Raw genomic sequence first — 14,491 nt, forward strand, 5'->3', positions numbered from 1 at the left:
AAGACAAAGGCCACACCACAAGAACATGCCAAGTCACAATTCAGAAGCAAAAAGAGATTACCGAAGCTGAGACACGGCAGAATCAGTCGAAGCAGGTCCTACATACTTCTTCATGCTATTCTCCCTATGTCCCAGAATACGTAGGTAATCAATAGCCTACGACCTCTGTTGCTTCGGCAAGCCACTCTCAAGCTTCCTTGGCCCAGCTCCCACCACCACCACCGCTACCACCTACTCTGACCTGAAGCCAGTAGCCAGAAGGGCACTAGCACGCTCAACAGCAGCGCGATTTTAAGGAGGAGTCCGAAGCTTGCACAGAGTACTATGCCTGAATCCAAGCACATCTACTAAAGAATATCCTACCCTTGATGTATCCTTATCTTTTCTATCATTTTATTTTTCTTGTATGAAAAACAAGTCACAAAGGACTGAATTCTGATTTCATGTAATACTAGTGCTCATATCGTTGAGTGAAATGCTTCTTCCTAACAAACTTCCGAAGCTATAAAAGTCATTCCTAAGGGAGCACAGAGTAAGTTCCGAAGCTATAAAAGTCGTTCCTAAGAGAGCACAGAGTAAGTTCTGAAGCTCAAAAGTCGTTCCTAAGGGAATGCAGAGCCAAAATACCACCGAAATAGAAGGTGAAGAAGCTCCAAAGTCGTTCCTAAGAGGATGCAGAGCTTAAATACCACCAAAATAGAAGGTGAAGAAGCTCCAAAGTCGTTCCTAAGAGGATGCAGATCTTAAATACCACCGAAATATAAGGTGAAGAAGCTCCAAAGTCGTTTTTAAGGGGATGCAGAGCTTAAAGACTCTAAAGACGTCCCTTAGGGGATGCAGAGTCTCGAGTGTTTCAGTGTGGGCGTGTGTCTTCGCCATAAACATCATGTTGCATCATATCATTGCATCATACCGTATAGCATTACATCATACATCATATCGCATCAACAGCAAAAATTGAGCACAAAGCAGATCTTCGGCAATAACTTGATGAATGAAAGTGTATTGAGGCACGAAGTAAACCTTCGGTAAATACAATCTTACTAGGAAAGTCTGTTGACAACAGTATCACATTTTTGTTATAAAAGGGCTCTTTTCTTTACAAAGCATGAAAATAAGGGAAGGTGTTTTTTCACCGAAGGCTCAAAAATGGTATGTGCGTAAATTTCATGCATCGCAATGAAATATTTTACATTAATATACATGTTTGATAATTGTTTCATACACAAATATTACATAGTATAATTACAACAAAAAGCCTAGTCTTCTTTGAGAATTTTCTTGGCGGCCTCATTCAGCAATCTATCGACGACTTCGTCAACGATGGTATTGGTAACACTCATCACATCCAGCACCTCCTTCATAACGGGATCGGTTTGGCGGTCGTATGACTCAGGTAGCGGTGAAAGTTCAGCTATAGTAAGCAAATGGTTAGTCTGAAGCCAGAAAACAAACACCAAAGCAAGAATTCAATAATAATACCTATACGCCTTGCTTGCTCGGCAGCTTCTTCGTCTTTCCTAGCCTCTTCTCGGGCATCATGGGATTCTTTTTCATTTTTCTTTATAATTTCGTTGGCATTTCTCGGCCGTCGTTCATCCAGACATCGGAATAAAATTTCCCGCCCACCAAAGTGGTTTCGGCCGAGGGGTCCTTCGTTTTGTCTAAAGAGAAGATGGCTTCGGTCTGGGCCGTAGCTTTAACATGGTCACAACCAGCCTTCTCCAGAATTGCTGCAACCCCTCGAGCGCCGGCAAAGGCACAAATTGTAACACCCCAGTAATTCCCAGAGTTCTTCTCAGTGCTAACTCAAGAACCATTATTTCATGTGAACCAAATTGAGCAAAAGACACCAAAAAACTTGAGAATAAATGTCCAACTAATTCTTTTGTCCTGAGACTCATGCCTAAATCATATCATGCATTCAAAATGGGAAAATGATAAAACCCTAGAACAACCCCAATTAGGCCATTTAAGTAGAGAGGAACAAATTGGTAATTAGACCATGAAAAACATGGAATCATGGCTTAGGCCAATTATAAAAGTTGAAATACACTAATTGAGCTACAACAATTGTTATAAAAGTTTGGCCAAAATAGTTTATTAAAATCCCCAAAAAGGCCATCCAAGTTCAAGCTCCCTAGGAAAAATCTGAAATTCAGATTGCTGAATTTCAGCCTTCACCTAGAACTTGAGCACGTTCACCTTGATCCCTAGCTCAAATTCGTAAGTCCCCATTGACAAAATTGTTCTAAACTAACCCCAATGCAAAGTGTGTGAAGATGGCATGGAGATTCGTGCCATAGACACGTCAAACCCGGGATTTCCTCTCAGAATTCAGCAGTGAGACAAACCCAACTTCATCCCTCCATATCTTCTAATCCAGTCAGCAAAATGAAAGGGAAATGTGCCCATGGGCCATTTCTAAAGTGTTTTGGTGATTAAGTGCCCAACACATATTCTCTAAGTGTTAATTTGTGCCAAAGATTGAAGAAGTGCAAATCATGTGACTAGGTACGTTTCTATACTTAGTACATTGATTTGGATACTAATGTATTATGTCTAAGTGCTAGAAACAGGAGAAAATAGATTGGAAAATAGTTGGTTGTGTACAGCCAATTGCTGCTCGGTCTGGGTGCACCAGACTGTCCGGTGCGCCAGACGAGTCCAAGGTGAACCAGCCCCTCTCGGGACTCGACGACGGCTTATGGCTATAATTCACCGGACTGTCCGATGGTGCATCGGACTGTCCGGTGAGTCGTCCGTGGCAAAGTCGTCGCTCTCGGGAAAAGTTCAACGACGTACGGCTAAAATTCACCAGACTGTCCGGTGGTGCACCGGACTGTCCGGTGAGCCAACGGTCGACTACGCAACGGTCGGCAGCGAAATCGGCGGGCGACACGTGGCCCGCACCAACGGTCGGAAGGGGGCACCGGACTATCCGGTGTGCACCAGACAGTGTCCAGTGCGCCAACCGACGCCAAGGTGCAACGGTCGTCTGCGCCAGAAAAGGAAGGAGATCCGCACCGGACCGTCTATAGTGACTATCCGGTGGCGCACCGGACTGTCCGGTGCGCCACCCGACAGAAGGCAAGATTAGCCTTCCAAGATTGTCTCCAACGGCTCCTAGCTGCCATGGGGCTATAAAAGGGACCCCTAGGCGCACGAAGGAGTTACCCAAGCTTACAAGAAAGATCCTAAGACTCCAAGACTCCATTCTCACGCATTCGATTCTTTGAGATAGTGACTTGAGCTCCATTTGAGTTGAGAACTCCTTGCGTTGTGTTTTGAGCTCGAGTTGTGACTTGTGTGCGTGATTGTGCTCTCGTTTTGAGTCTTGTGTGTGTTGCTCTCCCCTCCCTTACTTCCGTTCTTCTTTGTGATCATCAATTGCAAGGGCGAGAGGCTCCAAGTTGTGGAGATTCCTCGCAAACGGGAGAAAGTCTAAGAAAGAAGAACACCGTGGTATTCAAGTTGATCATTAGATCACTTGAAAGGGGTTGAGTGCAACCCTCGTCCATTAGGACACCACAACGTGGAAGTAGGCAAGTATTACTTGGCCGAACCACGGGATAAACCCGCGTGTCTCTTGTGATTGCTTTTCTGTGATTACTTGTGTATTCGCAAGAGCTCGCTCCATAGCCACATGGTTCTATTGCTCTAACATCTTTATAACCAAGATTGTGGCTATTAGTTGTTGAATTTTTACAGGATCACCTATTCACCCCCCCCCTCTAGGTGCTCTCAATTGGTATCAGAGCCGTTCTCTTAACGTAAGGGATTAATCGCTCGAAGAGATGGATCCTAAGGGAAAGGGGATGGTGGTCAACGACAAGGAGAAGGAATCTTTCCTCAACGAGCCTAGAGATGACAAGCCAACCGACTCAGGCTCGAGTCATAAGAAAAGAGATGGAAAGAAGAAGAGGCGCATCAACAAGATCGTCTACTACACATCGATGAATCTTCCTCTTCACCAAGAGACGACGACGACGAGAAAAAGAAACCGGTTAATTCAAATTATTCATTTGATTATTCTCATATTCCTTTTAATTCCAATGCTTAGTTGCTTTCAATTCCTCTTGGTAAACCTCCACACTTTGATGGAGAGGACTACTCTTTTTGGAGTCACAAAATGCGTAGTCATCTATTCTCTCTCCATCCTAGTATTTGGGAGATAGTTGAACATGGAATGCAATTTGATAGTACAGATAACCCTATGTTTATTAACGAGCAAATTCATAAAAATGCACAAGCTACCACTGTTTTGCTAGCATCTTTGTGCAGGGATGAGTAAAGCAAGGTGAGCGGCTTGGACAACGCCAAGCAAATCTGGGACACCCTCAAAATATCATATGAGGGAAACGACGCCACCATGATCACCAAAATGGAGTTGGTGGAAGGCGAGCTGGGAAGGTTCACTATGATCAGGGGAGAGGAGCCAACACATACGTACAACAGGCTCAAGACCCTGGTCAACATGATTAGGAGCTATGGGAGCATGAGATGGACGGACCACTACGTCGTCCGACTTATGCTCAGGTCTTTCACTATTATTGACCCTCATCTTGTGAACCTCATCCGTGAAAATCCTAGGTACACAAAGATGATGCCCGAGGAGATACTCGGGAAGTTTGTGAGCGGGTGCATGATGGTGAAAGAAGCCCGATATGTAGACGACGCGCTTAATGGTCCATTACCCATCTACGAGTCTCAACCCGTTGCTCTCAAAGCAACAAGCAGCAGGGAGGCGCTACCAAGCAAGGTGGCACAAGTTGAGGCGGCTGGGCTAAACGAAGATGAGATGGCTCTCATCATCAAGCGCTTCAAGACCGCATTAAAAGGACGCAAGGAGTACCCCAACAAGAATAAAGCAAGGGGAAAGCGCTCCTGCTTCAAATGTGGTAAGACATGTCATTTTATTGCTCAATGTCCCGATAATGAAAATGACCAGGGGGAAGAAAGACATGGGAAGAAGGAGAAGAAGAAAACCTATAGGAAGGCTAAAGGCGAGGCACATCTTGGCAAGGAATGAGACTCGGACTGCTCGTCATCTGACTCCGATGATGAAGGACTGGCAGCCTCGGCCTTCAACAAATCTTCTCTCTTCCCCAACGAATGCCACACTTGCCTCATGGCAAAGGAGAAAAAGGTAAGCGTTCGAGAAACCCCTAAGTATACTACTTCAAGCGTTGATGATTCTAGTGATGATGAAGTAGATTATTCTAGCTTATTCAAAGGTTTAGGTAGAGCAAAGGTAGAAAAGATCAATGAATTGATTGATGCTTTAAATGAAAAGGATAGACTGCTAGAGAGGCAAGAGGACATTTTGTATGAGGAACATGACAAATTTGTTAGTGTTCAAAAGTCTCTTGCCTTAGAGATTAAAAGAAATGAATTACTATCTTCTGAGTTATCCACTTGCAATGAATCTATCTCTAGTTTAAAGACTTTGAATGATGATTTAAGTGCTAAGCTAGAGGTAGCTATTAAATCAAGTTCATATGTAGAACATGTTGTAATATGCAATAGATGCAATGATTTTGATATCAATGCTTGTGATGAACATATTGCTTCTATTGCTAAATTGAATGATGAGGTGGCAAGTCTTAATGCTCAACTTAAGACTTGCAAGGTTGATTTTGATAAGCTAAAATTTGCTAGGGATGCCTACCCTATTGGTAGACACCCCTCAATTAAGGATGGACTTGGCTTTCGAAAGGAAGCCAAGAACATAACAAGCCAAAGGACTCCCATTTCCAACAAAGAGAAAGGGAAGGCCCCTATGGCTAGTAGCGTTCAAAAGAATCATGCTTTCATGTATAATAGGAAAATTGCTAGTCACAATAGTAGATATGATTATGATTCACATGCTATGTTCGCTTCAAGTTCCAATTTTAATGGTAGGCCTAGGAGAAATTTTGTGTCTCATGCTCCTAGGAAAATGTGTAATAAACCTACTACTGTCTTTCATGCTTGCAACACTATGTTTGTACTTTCATGTAAAAATGAAAAGGTGGTTGCTAAAAAATTGGGACCCAAATGCAAAGGAGACAAGGCTTGCATTTCGGTACCAAAAGCTATTGTAACTAACCTTGTAGGACCCAACAAGAGTTGGGTACCTAAAACTCAAGCGTAAATTGTCTTGCAGGTTTATGCATCCGGGGGCTCAAGCTAGATTATCGACAGCGGATGCACAAACCTCATGACGAGGGAGAAGAAGATGTTCACCTCCTACGTCAAGAACAAGGATTCCCAGGATATGATTATCTTTGGAGATGGGAACCAAGGCAAGGTCAAAGGCTTGGGCAAGATTGCCATCACAAATGAGCACTCTATTTCTAATGTATTTTTAGTAGAGTCGCTAGGCTATAATCTCATGTCTGTAAGTCAATTGTGCCACATGGGCTACAATTGTTTGTTTACAAATGTTGATGTATCTATCTTTAAAAGGAGTGATGGTTAATTATCTTTTAAGGGTGTACTAGATGGCAAACTCTACTTAGTTGATTTTTCGAAAGAGGAGGCCGATCTAGATGCATGCTTAATCGCTAAGACTAGTATGGGCTGGCTGTGGCATCGCCGTCTAGCACATGTTGGGATGAATAACCTTCACAAACTTCTAAAGGGAGAGCATGTGTTAGGACTAACCAATGTATGTTTCGAAAAGATAGACCTTGTGCAGCTTGTCAGGTAGGGAAACAGGTAAGAAGCACTCATCACGGCAAGAATGTGATGACTGCATCAAGACCACTGGAGCTTCTCCACATGGACCTCTTCAGACCCATCGCCTACCTTAGCATCGGGGGAAGTAAGTATGGTTTAGTAATTGTTGATGATTTTTCTCGCTTCACTTGGGTATTCTTTTTGCAGGATAAATCAGAAACCAAAGGGACCCTTAAGCGCTTTCTAAGGCGGGCTCAAAACGAATTTGAGCTCAAAGTGAAAAAGATAAGAAGCGACAATGGGTCCGAGTTCAAGAATCTGCAAGTAGAGGAGTTCCTTGAGGAGGAAGGCATCAAGCACGAGTTCTCCGCTCCCTACACACCACAGCAAAATGGTGTAGTAGAGAGGAAGAACTGGACGCTTATCGACATGGCAAGGACGATGCTTGGAGAATTCAAGACACCTGAGTGGTTTTGGTCAGAAGCTGTGAACACAGCTTGCCACGCCATAAAACGGCTCTACCTTCATTGCCTCCTCAAGAAGACCTCGTATGAACTTCTTACTGGTAACAAACCCAACGTCTCATACTTTCATGTATTTGGGAGCAAATGTTACATTTTGGTGAAGAAAGGTAGAAATTCCAAATTTGCTCCCAAAGCTGTAAAAGGGTTTTTACTAGGTTATGACTCAAATACAAAGGCGTATAGAGTCTTCAACAAATCATTGGGTTTGGTTGAAGTCTCTAGCGACGTTGTATTTGATGAGACTAATGGCTTTCCAAGAGAGCAAGTTGATCTTGATGACATAGATGAAGACGATGTTCCGACGGCCGCAATACGAACCATGGCGATTGGAGATGTGCGACCAGAGGAACTGTAACGCCCTGAATTTGGGGGTAGAATTTTTTCTTCTTTTCTCTCACCAAATTCGGGCGTTACTCTCTTTTCTCTTTCCCCGTTTGCTCCTTCTTCCCAATTTCAAACCAATATAGCGACAAGTGCCCGTGTCATGTATAAACCAAAACCTAAGTGTCATGGGTGTTGCATCATGCCGAAGCACTTTTCTTTGTCTGATGTTGAGTGTTTGTCTCGTTCCGTTCCAGATTTCGGTTCGTGATTTAATTCCGTTTAGTGGTCGTGCACGTCGTGGGTCTTCGATCCGCGAAGTGGCCCAGCCCAGCCCAGCCCAGCCCAGCCCGGCCCGATCCGACCCGGCCCTGCGCGCCCCTGGCGCCCAACCCCCCCCCCCATGCGCCCCCTCTCCTCCCTCTCTCATTTGGATCTCCCGCGCAACAACCTCTCCTCTCCCTCTTCCACCTCTCTCTCCCCGTGGTGCCCTAGGATTTGGAGACGGCGATCACCGGATTTTGGACCCCGAGGTGAGCTCCCCTCCCCTTCTCCTCTCTCTCTCCCTCTCCCTCCTCTTCTTCCCCCCACGCGCGCCCTTTTTTTTCCCCCCGCTCGCGCGTGCCCCTGCCCGCCCCTGCTCGCCGGCGGCGGCGCTCACCCGCCCCTCCCCCAGCCGCGGCGGCGCTCCCCGCCCCTGCCCGACCCGTGCGGCGGCACCCCCCGCCCCTCCCCTGGCCCCGCGGCGGCGCTCCCCGCCCCCTGCCCGGCCGTGGCGGCGCTCCCTGCCCCCTCCCCGGCGCGGCGGCGCCCGCCCCCTGCCCCTCCCCGCGGCGGCGCCCGCCCGTCCCGGCCCCGTGGCGGCGCCCGCCCGTCCCGCCCCTCCCCTGCTCGCGCGCAGCGCAACCCCCGCCCCTGCTCGCCGGTGCGCGGCCCCCGGCGGGGCCCACGGCCCCCGGCGCGTCCCCGGCGCTGCCCCAGCTCGGCTGCTCCCGTCGCGCCCCGGCCCGGTCGCCCCGCCCCCGTCCCGGCCTCGCCCGACCGTATCCTTGCTCGCCCGCGCTCGTGATGATTATTTGTTAGTCGATAGTTAATGTCAAACTCCGTTAGTTAGCGTGCTGCGTCGCGCGCTTCGCCGCGCGACGTATTGTCTAAATTCAGATTCTATCTATGTGCTGCGTCGTGCGCTTCATCGCGCGACGATCCATTTTAATTTCAGGTTGTTTAAGGTGTAACGCCGCGTGTGTATTCACGCGACGTTCCACTTTGGACTCAGTTTAGTCGACGTATGCTGTCGCGCGTCTCGCCGCGCGACCATCCTCTTTATTTATCTCCACCTACTTATAATGATTAGACATGAAACATGACTTTACTTTACGCTAAACATAGTGTCTACATTAAATTTCCTTCCATTAAGCGAGTGGTTAGTTTATAATCATGTAACGTGATCGTTTCTCGACTGTCTTTTCCTCTTTCTCTCTTAACCGTACCCGCGAGCCCGCGTGGAACGTCTGTTTACTTATTGCATTCTATTGTATGGTGTACTGTTCTTTTGTATTGAATATGTGGATGTATGTATGTTTACGCTCGCATAGAGAACGATCCGGTCGAAGAGCCCGAGGAACTCGCAGGAGAAGCCCCTGAGCAGCAGTCGGTTGGTGGAGGCAAGTGTCCCTTGACCTATCTCTGTCCCATTCATTATTTAATTCACCTCCCGCTTTACACATTTATGCCTAAGGATTGACTAGCTTTGTTAACCATGTCCTTGTTTACCTATTTGGGTTGGATTATTATTGTTTAGCTTTATGCTATTATCTATGATACGCTGTTTTCCCTTCTCTTATTATGATGTTGTACTTGTGGTCTTCAAGGGGGCTCGAGCGGTTTCTCGAGTGCCTCTCCGTAAGGACCTGTTCTATGGATGACCGCCCGAGAAAACAGTGCAACCATGAGGGTGGAATGGGATGCCCTTAGCTGAATAATTAGAGGATCCGGGGTGTAATTCACTTAGCCGTCGTGCCGTCAATGGGGCTCGGTGTATGCGGCTCGCTCCGCCAAGTTTGGGTTCGCCCCTTGGGGAGGAGTGCGGTGCATTTAGGAAACCTAACGGGTGGCTACAGCCCCGGGGAATCTTTGTAAAGGCTACGTAGTGATGCCCTGCTAGGCCACCTAGGTAGTGGTCAATGGGGAGTAGCTCTCTCCGGGCAGAAAGGGAATCACGGCTTGTGGGTAAAGTGCACAACCTCTGCAGAGTGTTTGAAAACTGATATATCAGCCGTGCTCGCGGTTATGAGCGGCCAAGGGAGCTCCAGTGATTAGTGGTACTTGATCAGAGACATTATGGTACAGGTGGCTATGAGATCGATGGCTTTGGTTATGACTATGGTGTTGGTAAGTGGTACTCTTTCCGTTTGGAAAGAAGTACGTTTGGGTTAATAACGTGGGTTAAATCTAAAACTTGGCTTTCTCTACTAGTAATAATAATCTGACCAACTAAAAGCAACTACTTGACTTACCCCCACATAAAGCTAGTCCACTACAGCCAAACAGGATACTTGCTGAGTATGTTGATGTGTACTCACCCTTGCTCTACACACCAAACCCCCCCCCCCCCCCATCTCGAGGTTGTCAGCACTGCAACCACTGCTCAGGCAAAGATGAAGCTGTGGAAGGAGACTTCCAGGAGTTCCAAGACTACGACGAGTTCTAGGTGTGGGTTAGTGGCAACCCCCAGTCGGCTGCCTGTGAAGGCCGCGGTTATCTACGTTTCTTTTCCGCACTTTGATTTATTGTAAGGACTATATGGACGTCTCAGACGTATGATGTAATCGACTATTATTTCCCTTCTTAATACTATTTTGAGCACTGTGTGATGATGTCCATGTTATGTAGCTGCTGTGTACGTGAATAACAGATCCTGGCACGTACATGGTTCGCATTCGGTTTGCCTTCTAAAACCGCGTGACATAAGTTTGCCTTCTAAGGACTATAGACCTCTGTCTCTGCCTTGACTTTGATATCCCTTCAAAAGTTGGTCATGCCGACCGAACCTATGTTCTACTATATATTATACCTTGCTGAAAATCATGTTTTATTCTAATCCTTCATTTACTTATGATTCATTACTTGCTGGTCATATTAATTCTGTCCTCAACCTTTTGCTTGCGATGTCTTTTGTAGATGGCTCGACTTAGACACACTGCACGAAAGTCTGTCATCCCCTTCTTACCCTCCCGCCTTGCTGAGCGTCCGCTTCGCCGTCCCGTGGCCGGACAGTCCAGCCACTTGGAGAGACTGCACCACCGCCTGCATGAGGAGCAGGAACGTCGACGACAGGAGCAGCAGGGCTCTTCCTTCTCGCTCCAACAGGAGATAGAGTCCGTGAGGAGCTGCTCCCCTGTGCTTCCTCTGGAGGCGCCCCTTGCACCACCACTGGGCGCCCCAGCTTCTGGAGTAGCTGCTGGAGGAGACCCAGATGACGGAGGTGGCGACAACAGCTCGAGCCACGACACCGACTTCTCTGCTAACCCTGAGCTGAAAGGATGGGTTGCTCGACCCATCACTCGCGACGCTGCTCGCGGGTGTCACTTCCACGATGCGCTCGACACCCTGCTACGTCAGGCACTTAACCGGCATACTTGGTCCATCGAGTATCGCTGTGTGGTCTACCAGCACAGTCGTGGGGTCTACCCGGACCGCTGGGAGGCGACCTGCTTGGTGCGCCGTTCGGAGAACAGTCTCCAGGGTGCGGAGGCCTGCTCAGAGCACTATTCTATCTCTGAGCAGGACTCAGCTGAGGCAGCCATGCAAGATGCTGCACGGCGTGCGCTTTCGCACTACTGCTCGGTTTTCGGTGGGGTAGCTGACGGTCTTGACCTGAAGTATTACCCACGCCGTCCATCTGGCAGCACAGGAGGCGTGATTGTCTCACCTGTCGGTGAGGGCAATCCTAGGTTGAGCAGCACAGTCAACCTAGCCGCCGTGCTAAACACGGAGCTGGACCATGCATTAGACGAGCTGAGTAGGGCTCGTGCTGAGATCGCCCTGCTGCGGGCTGAGCGCGCGGAACGTCGTCACCTGGACGATGGTTCCCCCGCTCCCGTCGGGACTCAGCACTCGTACCGCTCACCTCGGCATGGACACCAGTCTTATGGCAATCCCGACTGCAAGACCAAGATAACTCTAGAACCATAGCTCGTTAGAGTTGGATCTTGTAATTAATACGAAATATATACGTAGAAGCTACAGTCTTAGCGTTAGTCTCGGTCTTAGTTAGCCATAGTTAGACAGGGTAGTTTGCTATATCCTGTGCATTTATGTTTGTCATGATGAACTATGTTTGGTTTGGATCTTTGTAATGACTGTCACCAGAGTGTGGGTATCCCCTGCATTTTGGTTTACCTATTATGTTAATGGAGGTAGTTATATAGTTGGGAAACCTTTTTATTCCACTTTCCTCTTTATCTGAGAAGCTGTGTGGTCTGTGTTGGAGATCAGTGAAGATGCTCATCTGTTCAGTGCTGTTGAAGAATTCTATACTCTTTTCTTATGCTGCAAGATTTGCCAGATCAGTTCTGATGTGTGGTTGCATTCTGCAGATGTCAGAGAACAGGCGCAGAGGAGGAAGGCGTGCTCAGCAGGAGCGAGCCGCTCAACAGGAGGAGGTGCCCCAGCAGCAGCATCTGCCGCCCCCGTCCCCGATGTCCATCGAGCAGATGTTTCTGATGCAGACTCAGGCAGTTCAAGCCATCGGTCAGACTTTGGCCGCCATTCAGCAGCAGCAGGAGCAGCAGCAGCAGGCCCCACCTCAGCCTCAGATGCCTCAGATGCCCAGAGACAAGCGTGCTGAATTCATGAGAGGTCATCCACCAACGTTCGCTCATTCTTCTGACCCCATGGATGCTGAAGACTGGCTGCGCACTGTGGAGCGGGAGTTGCATACCGCTCAGTGCGATGACAGGGAGAAAGTCCTGTATGGTCCCCGTCTGTTGAGAGGAGCAGCCCAGTCATGGTGGGAGTCTTACCTCGCCACCCATGCCCACCCTGACGCCATCACCTGGGAAGAGTTCAGAGGTAGCATCCGTCAGTACCATGTTCCCGCAGGTCTGATGACTGTGAAGAAGGAGTTCCTGGCTCTCAAGCAAGGGCCATTGTCTGTCAGTGAGTATCGAGACAGGTTTCTGCAGTTGTCTCGCTATGCTCCTGAAGATGTCAACACCGACGCCAAGCGACAGTACCGTTTCCTGAGAGGCTTGGTTGACCCTCTTCAGTATCAGCTGATGAATCACACCTTCCCGACATTCCAGCACCTGATTGACAGAGCAATCATGACAGAAAGGAAGCGTAAGGAGATGGAGGATCGTAAGCGCAAGATCAGTGGACCCCAGCCTGGAAGCAGCAATCGTCCTCGTTTCTCAGGCAATCAACCTCAGCAGTTCAGGCAGAACCAGCGTCCACCTCAGCAGCATCAGCAGTTTCAAAGGCAGTATCCTCAGCATCAGTACCAGAACCGTCAGAGCAATCAGTCAGGAGGTCAGTTTCAGAGGCAGAATCAGCAAGCACCTCGTCTTCCTGCCCCAGCAAACCAGCAGAACATTCAGGCAGCACCAGCTCAGGTTGGAAACAGAGCATGTTTCCACTGTGGAGAGCAAGGCCATTGGGTGATGCAATGTCCAAAGAAGGCAGCCCAGCAGCAGTTAGGCCCCAGTGCCCCAGCAAAGCAGAATGTGCCTCAGCCTGGAGCAGGCAATCGCTCTCAGCCGCACTATAATCATGGAAGACTGAACCACTTGGAGGCTGAAGCAGTTCAGGAGACCCCCGGCATGATAGTAGGTATGTTCCCAGTCGACTCCCATATTGTAGAAGTGTTATTTGATACTGGAGCAACACATTCTTTCATTACTGCATCATGGGTAGAAGCACATAATCTTCCAATTACTACCATGTCAACCCCCATTCAAATTGACTCAGCCGGTGGTAGAATTCGAGCCGATAGCATTTGTTTGAATATAAGTGTGGAAATAAGGGGGATAGCGTTTCCCGCCAACCTTATAGTAATGGGTACTCAGGGAATAGATGTCATCCTAGGGATGAATTGGCTAGATAAGTATCAGGCAGTTATCAGTTGTGATAAAAGGACCATCAAGTTGGTGTCCTCACTTGGAGAGGAAGTGGTGACCGAGTTAGTCCCGCCTGAGCCAAAGAAAGGAAGTTGTTATCAGATAGCTGTTGATAGCAGTGAAGCAGACCCGATCGAGAGTATCAAGGTTGTGTCCGAGTTCCCAGATGTGTTTCCAAAGGATTTACCGGGTATGCCACCAGAGCGGAAAGTTGAGTTTGCCATAGAGCTTCTTCCTGGAACCTCCCCCATCTTCAAGAGAGCTTACAGAATATCCAGACCAGAGTTGGTTGAACTTAAGAAGCAGATTGATGAGCTATCAGAGAAAGGTTACATTCGGCCAAGCACCTCGCCTTGGGCCGCCCCTGTCCTGTTTGTGGAGAAGAAAGATGGCACCAAGAGGATGTGCATCGATTACCGGGCTTTGAATGAAGTCACGATCAAGAACAAGTATCCCTTGCCCAGAATCGAAGATCTGTTCGACCAGTTGAGAGGAGCCAGTGTGTTCTCCAAGATTGATCTGAGGTCAGGTTATCATCAGCTCAGGATCCGACCTTCGGACATTGCGAAGACGGCATTCATTACCAAGTATGGTTTGTATGAGTTCACAGTGATGTCTTTTGGTTTGACCAATGCGCTAGCATTCTTCATGAACTTGATGAACAGTGTATTCATGGATTACCTTGATAAGTTTGTGGTGGTATTCATTGATGACATTCTGGTTTATTCTCAAAGCAAAGAAGAGCACGCAGATCATTTGAGGATGGTATTGCAGAGATTGCGAGAGCACCAGTTGTATGCAAAGTTGAGCAAGTGTGAGTTCTGGATCAGTGAAGTTCTGTTCTTGGGTCACATAATCAACAAA

The sequence above is a fragment of the Zea mays genome, chromosome 10, assembly GCF_902167145.1.
Source record: "Zea mays cultivar B73 chromosome 10, Zm-B73-REFERENCE-NAM-5.0, whole genome shotgun sequence".
In the NCBI taxonomy this organism is placed as follows: Eukaryota; Viridiplantae; Streptophyta; class Magnoliopsida; order Poales; family Poaceae; genus Zea; species Zea mays.